At 46.7% G+C, this 7926-nt stretch overlaps 1 long non-coding RNA gene across 1 annotated transcript in view; it reads right to left on the bottom strand.

The window, feature by feature from the left end:
• Positions 1–7926, bottom strand: part of LOC142579611 (uncharacterized) — an 85560-nt gene that overhangs the window by 7013 nt on the left and 70621 nt on the right. The window lies entirely within an intron of this gene.

Raw genomic sequence — 7926 nt, 5'->3', positions numbered from 1 at the left:
GCCCCCGGTCAAGCGCAAGTCCCCCGCAAGCACACCAAAGGGAAAGAGGAGGAAAAACATTTTTAAAAAAAACATCTGGCTGCGCTACCGGAGGCAGCTAATCAGTAACGGAGTTTTCCTTCGAACTGAAAACTACCATTGGTGCTGTCTTTAAAATTAAGGGTTTTACGTGCCAAAACCACGATCCAATTGGGATGCACGCCATAGTAGTGGACTGTGGAACTGTTTTGATCACCTGTGGTTCTTGAACGTGCACCTAATGTAAGCACACCAGCGTTCTTTTTTTTTCCCTTTGTTCACGCCCTGCGCACACCTCTGTGCTTTTTCACAACAGCAGTTGTATGCATTGTTAGCAATCTTGAGCACGCATACAAGCGGCGTAGCCAGGGGAGGGCCTTCCCACTACCCCTGAATCTTCTGTGGCATGCGGCCTACCCAGCATACCCTCCCGGGCCTGTCCCCGGTCAAGGGCGTGCTCCTTCCCTTCAAAACGCAATTTCTGGCTGTGCCACTGCTACACATATGCTTACTGCTGCTCACTGCCAGTGAATGTTATTCTAGAAAAATCATTTCGTTTAACCATTTGTCTAACACTGGGACATATATATCCCACTTTATGATGCGCTAAACATTGTTTCTCAGCAGCAACTAGACGAATTTATCTAATTTTGTTTGGCGTTCCATGGCCTTTGTGGAGGAAACAAAAGAAAACGTTATCTTAAAGGGACCCTAAAGTGAGAGTAAAACATATTTATTAATAATATTTGAATGGCGAGAGCAAAAATGATTTCTTGTGCATCAGTAAATTACCGTTCTACAACACCAAAAACACTACTCTTACCACGGTAAGACGTTTGGTAAGCCAGAAAAAGCACAACTAAATACGGGTGGCGACGCACCTGGGGGCTGTGACGTCTTGAATTTTGAGGGCACCTTCTAGGGCGTACTAATTATATATAGCGGTACAGATTGACTACATTGTGTTCTAAAGGAACCAAATATTACACGTGGCAAGTTTCGGGAGCCTTTATTCAGCCAACGCGGCCCACATGCGAAAACATACTTTGGAATCCCTGACGTCACGCTTACGTACCGGCGCTGGGGTTTCGGCGCGAAATTCAAATACGGATACTCGGACCTTCATTTTCTCATATAATAATCAAACTATTTTTTTTAATGACTGCCTGCAGGGTTCTCAAACAATGCTTCATTAGTCTAAACTGATTTATTGTTTCGCTTTGGTGTCCCTTTAAGGTCTCAACACCTCGTGCTAGCAGTGGCTACTATGTGACAGGCGTGCAATGAGCTGGAAGAACTGTTGTCGTTGTTGGAATGGGGCTTCCTGGATTTGGCCCACATTTGCTCGCGAGAGGGAACTTCTGAATACTTCCAGTAAATCGTTCCTGTTTCCGGCGTTTAGATTTATCCATTTAGCTCGCAATAAGCACCCATTTTTGTATCCCGAGGCGTCCGTCCGTCACGTACGACGATCGCTTTCAAGATAGGGCCCGCAGCAGCGATCGAATGCGCCTTCGTAGTACGGCCTCCCGCTTCGTCGCGAACTAAGCTGCGATGTGCGATGGATACATGTCTCCATCGCACATTGCTTAATTTCAAGGCCCGTGCGGCCGCGCCATACGCCGCTGGAGTACGGTTGATAATCGTTCGCCGCGGATGGATAAAGCGCCAAAGAGCGATGACGGCATATAATGATCGCAATGTCATCAGCGCACCTGGCGCCGCCACCTGCAGCATGGTTTGCTTGCGTCATCGATTCACCTTGCGCCGCCGTCCGCAGCGCTGTCGTTTATACTGGTCCGATCAAGTTTCATAATATTGATAGTTACACCGGGCTGTGTGGAGATGCAAGTGGCTCAATGCTTACGCATATTTAGACAACTCCCAGAGGAGCTACTGTTGGATATCTTTTTTTAATTGGCATCCATTCTAGGGAAACATTGATTTCAAAATTAAAGCGTACGAATACAGTCTCCGACAATCTTCAGAACCGGATTTTTCGGACCCATTGGGTCATTCGACCTGCCCGACTGCACAGCCGCCTACTCCACAGAACCGTTGTATGACGGCAACCGAATTTTCGGCCGCCGTTTTGTTAATATTTCGGGAATATATTTCCATTTGTTGCACAGGTCATTATAACTGCAATGATAGAGCAGAATGCATCTTCACGGCGCGCGTACAGAGCAAAGCCCTTCAATTATTTTAACAATTAACATTAAACACATTAAAAAAAAACAAAATAAAATGACTCGCCATCCCGGCCCTGCGATAGTGGATGTCCGGCGAAGCTGCTGAGAACCACCACTACAACTTCTGGGGGTGGGGGGTGGGGGGGGGGGGTGGAGTGAATGCTTTGCTGCTTTAGACTAATATGGTAGTACTAGTAATTTAAAGTAATGGTAGTAGCGGGTGTAATGGTAATTTTCACAGCATGCCGCCGCCCGTAGCGGTGCTGCAACAACATTGAAATCATTGGCTAGGCCGGTTATTTGATATCCGAAAGGCTACAGGCACATAAATAGCCACGTCGCAAGCTGCCGTTGCTACGGCAGCTTGCGCAACGGAGCGCTACGTGCTTCGCATTGTGCTTCGCTACGTGCTTCAATTATGTGGTTTGGATATTTGTTTCGTGCTTGTTCTTTATTGAAACGTATGCTGTTCTGTATGTTGTATGCGTGGTTCCAAAGAATACACGCAAGGTTGCCGCGCGACTGGACGCTCGAGGCACTTTACGTATATTAGCCGGCTTCTTTCACGCTCGGAAAAACTTTCATGTAGCACGTATACAGTGGCGTAGCAACAGAGGGGGCCGGGGGGCCGTGGGCCCCGGGTGCAAGGGGCCAGTGGGGGGGTGTCATATACGTCTGAAGACACCCAGAAATTGTCGATATTCTCGCCTTCCTCGACTACAAAAGGGGGGGGGGGGGGAGGTGACAGAAGACCTATGGGCCCCGGGTGCCAGACGACCTAGCTACGCCACTGCACGTATATCGAGCAACAGCAAGCTGTATCCGGAGTTTTTCGTGTTGCTCTACTATTTTCTCACTGACACTTTTTATCTAATTATAATATTTGAGAAGTTGGTCAATTAATTAAGGCTAACGATCTAATTTAGCGGAATGAAAAAAAAATTTCGGGGTATCTCCAAGAGACGGCAAGCAACATTACCGTGGTTATGTCCAGCTACGTAGCATTTGCATATTTTTACTGTTTGGCTCAAGTTACGTGGGGCACCCTGTACACAAGGTGATCATTCTTAAGTATTTACGGAATTTTTAAATATCGCCTTTGCAGACAACATAATTCTTGTCCTTGAGCTTAGTTGCGGACATTACTAGCACGGAAAATCGAAACACATATTTTACCAATTAGCACAAACTCGCTAATTAACTTCTTAATTGATTACGGCACATATTGCAATTTATGGATTGTAGCCGGTGAGCTTGCAAGACGTATCCATTTGAAATGAATTTCCAGGGTTTCCAGAATTTCCTGGAACATAGTCAATTTCACTACGTTGCTCCAATACAGTGAACGGACCTTTGTATGTTATAATTCGTTTCTTGTTGTCGGAAGGTAGGCAGTAACAACACCTTGTCTTAGGCGCAGGGCCGATGTGGCTTCGCTCAGCGATCGTAATAGTTATTTTGTGTCAGCTTGGCTTTCTGCAGTTCCTCGTGAGCAATTCTGCACGCCTCCTGCAAACGCTCGCTAAGTTCCATAACATGCCCATATGTCATCTTTGTTTCTGCATCAAGAGGCTCTCGTGTCCATAATTCCTTTAGTATGGCCATCGGTCCTCTAATGTGCCGACCGCACAGTATAGTCAAAAGGAGAAAAGCCGAGACTCGACTGAGGCACTTCTCTATAAGCAAATAATAAAAGCGCTAAGTATCTGTCCCAAGTTTTTGTATTTTCCTGGCACATGCGCCGTATCATTCGCATTAAGCTGCCATTGAAGCGCTCAACAAGGCCATTCCTCATAGGGTCACATATATGGTGTTATTAGAAAATGTCGTAAGTAAGTAGCCTGCTCACTTCTTGCATTAAACTTGTAGTGCATGATCGACCTCGGTCGCTCACGCTTTCCCGTTGTACTCCCCCTCGCGTGAACATTTCCACCAAAGCTTCTGCTGTCCTCTTCGTTTCAATACTTGGCAAAGCAACACAGCGTCAGAATAATGCGTTGCGCAGTACACCATCGTTAGGATAAAACGATTTCTTTTTGCCGATGGCGGTGAGGGCGGCCTGATTATATCAATCGCCGCACGTTGGAACGCCATCTCCGACCAGTTGTGTCGGAAAAGTACGCTGACAGAGGTCATAAGAGCGCACAAATCGTGTCACCTCAGCCTGCACGCCTAACCAATAGAATTCTTCTAGATATATCCTATCGGTGGTTTGTTTGATACCTTGGTGGCCTGCCAAGACTCATTCGTGCGCCATCTTAAAGACGAACTGGCGGAGGCATTGGGGAACAACCAGTTCGTCGACATCCTTCCTCGTCAGCTATCTGTACTGTCGGTAAAGTATGCCCTTGATCAAAACAAATTCTACGTTTGCTTATCGCTTCCGGAATATCACAGCACCGTCACAGGATGTCCATCGAGATATCCGGTTGTCGCGGGCGTCTCTTGCGTCAGAAGACCAAGACATAAGCCTTCTCCATCGGTTTTGTAGATGACCTTCTTTTCTCTTCTGATTTAGTGATAGAAGCCGGTTTTTCTTCATTCCGGACGGCAGACATCCGGTCGCAGCCAGCAATAGCTCTTGCGCCTTCTTCTTGCTGCACATTAGGTTCAGGCACTCGTCAGCTTTATTGCCATGTTTCCTGCATTCCTAGCAAGACGAGGACTTCGGCCCTTTTGACCGCGTCCAACAATCTGCAGCACGGTGTCTTTGCTTGTCACATAGCAAGCACTGAGCTTTTCCTTTCCCGACCTCTATTTCGCAGTTTTTGCTCCGCAATACTGCTTTACTAGCTACTTTTTCCTTTCTTCATCGGGCGAGATTTTTCAGGCCTTGCGCTTCCAAATAATGGTCAGCCGCTTCGGCTAGCTTGTCGAAGCCACGGCATATAAGTTCTGCCAGGAAAATGGCGAGCCTCTCATGGGAACGTAGCAAAAATTGTTCTGCTTCAATCTTCTCTCTTAACGCCTCGTACGTTTTCTCTGTTTTCGCCATCTGCTGCCAATGGTCAAAGTATCCGAGCAGTCGACCAGCAAACTGCCGCCACGTCTCGAAATTGTCTGCCTTAGCTTCGCGAAACAACAAAAAATGCCACGTGACATGCCCGCTTGCGCGCCGTGATTGCACTGCTACACGCTCGCGTACTTAGTGCACGTTAAAGAAACCCAGGTGGTCGAAATTAACCGCGAGTCCCCCACTATACGGCTTCTCTTGTAGGCTCATTGTTGCTTTGGGACGTTAAACTCAATCAATCAATCAATCAGTCAGTCAATCAATCAATAATGAGTGTCCCTTCAACGTGCACGCAAAACACGGCACACAGAAAGGCTATTGCATTCCGCCCCCATCGAAACGCGGCCGGGATTGAACCCGCGACCTCGTGCTTAGCAGCGCAATAGCATAGAAGAAAAAAAGCAGCAGTATAGCAACAGCACACAGCAGAAGTTCCTAAATCAAAGTTGATTGCAGGCTTCCTAAATCAACATGTCAATGTAGAATGTTGAGTATATATGGCGATTTATGGGCTGATCAAAACAACGTCAGCCAGCTTGTCTAATCAAAAACAAAACGCAGAAAGCAATTCTAGGTCGGCGACTGTCCTCTGTGCGTTCTTTCTTTGTCCTTTCCTCAAAACGTGCCGTTATAGCCATGTTCAAGCCAGCAACATACCCCATCTAAGTCTCTTAATCAATTTGTTCGACATCTCGTCAACGCTTATAGGATTTACCTTGGTTTTTCGCTGAATACGTGTTACGTGCCTAACAACAACAAAAACACTTTGGTAATTCGAAATACCAACTGAGGGGGACTGCTCGAGGCGCGATCGCGCCGTCGGCGCCGTCGTGCTGTCATGGTATCGACGGCGCATGCGCAGTCCGCGCGTGGAAGTTTAGAATGCTTTCAGAGACGCGCAGTGCGATTGGCTGCAAAAAAAAAAGAAAAAAAAAGAACGACGAAGCCAAGTGTACGCACAGTATATGCACACACGCTCCGTTCAATAGTCTCTGCCGAAGCCTTGGCGGCGCTCGTGGCATATTCCGACATATAGCTTTATTCCGCCGCTTTCGCAAGCATCGTGCGCAAGCATTTTAGCATTCCTTAGTAGCTGTGAGCGTAGCACGCCGTGGTGCATGCACTGGTCTGGGCGGCACGGACAGTGAACACCAAGCCAAATTAATCTGTCTAGACTTTCCATTGGGTGCCGGCAAACGCTGGCGGTTTCCCGTCGGTCTCACCACACTTGGTCGCTGAGCGTAGCAGAATATATATATATATATATATATATATATATATATATATATATATATATATATATATATATATATATATATATATATATATATATATATATATATATATATATATATATATATATAAATATTTAAAGCACGCGCAAACAAACAAAGGTTATCGAATATCACAACTTTACTAATACGCGGATATCCGTGATGCTGCCTTAATGTTTTCTTTCTTTTTTACTAGTGTGTGTTTATAAAAATAAAAATAAAACCTTATTCCAGCCATCAGAAATGGGGAAGAAGAGTGCAGACAGACGGGATGCTCACGCTTAACATATGCATGCAGTTAGTGGAAACATCCGTAAGCTCCCTCGTCGCTCGTAGAATCTTGAGAAGTGTTTATTTCCAAAACGTACCTCTCTTTGACAGGCAAACGATTTGAAATAGCATTTCGTCAGCATCACATGCCTTTTAACGGAAAAAAACATCAGTGAACGTAGTGAAAGAAAATAATAGATAAATATGTCCGCACAAATGTGCTAAGCTGCTGCTATAAAATTGCGTTCTTGAAACCACACAAGTCCTTGTTAGTTGTTGAGCTATTCTCACACGAAACGCCCGTATACATCTTCCAGCCTTGCTTTATTGGCTTCAGCAACTACATATATCGACACTCGAGGCGCGTCTCTGCAGCGGAGCCGCAGTACAACCTTCTGCACCCAATTCTTGGCGTGCGCGCTGCGCGAAAAATGGCGTTCCCGCTGAGCAGTTCTGCGCCTATACCACACAGCGGTGCATACAGCGGTCCGAGCAGAGCGGACAGGGCACTTCAAGCTACAAACGCTGACGGGTTTTCAGTCGGTTACGTCTCGTGTACGATATGGAGTTGCTACGCCGGTGCTCCTCATCACGTCAGCGTTGAGAGACGCCTGCTAGCTGCCAGGGCGCGTGCTATGTCACACCAACATGTCGCCTCCGCGAACCTTTAGAAAACCGTCTGAGTAACTTCAGCGTAAAGATAAACTTTACTATCGCTCTCATTACTTTGCCCTTCGGGCGGAACTGCCCGGTTTTTATTCGTTTTTTGCAGGATAAGTTAAGCTTCTAAGTAAACTAAACTTATTGCTCAACATTGACTGCGGATTGAAATTAAGACTCTGTGATGAAGCCTCTCCCATACTTCTCCAACAACCCCGGTCATGTACTAATTGTGGCCAGGCCGTCCCTGCAAACTTCTTAATCTGCCAGGGTATGATGCCAGGGAGAGGCCTTTGCCCTGCAGTGGGCGTAACCAGGCTGATGATGATGATGATGATGATGATGATGATGATGAAGAAGCACGGGAGCAAGACAGAGCCGCGCCCGCGACAAAGAAAACTCAGTGCCCTTCCACGCTGTGAAGAAGAACGACCAGCGAAGCTGTGTATGTGGGCCCCTTAATGGCGAACTGCACCTCCGCAGCGGGTCGGCCCGGCAT

Source organism: Dermacentor variabilis, chromosome 4 (genome assembly GCF_050947875.1).
Source record: "Dermacentor variabilis isolate Ectoservices chromosome 4, ASM5094787v1, whole genome shotgun sequence".
In the NCBI taxonomy this organism is placed as follows: Eukaryota; Metazoa; Arthropoda; class Arachnida; order Ixodida; family Ixodidae; genus Dermacentor; species Dermacentor variabilis.
This window is presented reverse-complemented; position numbering and strand designations above follow the sequence as displayed.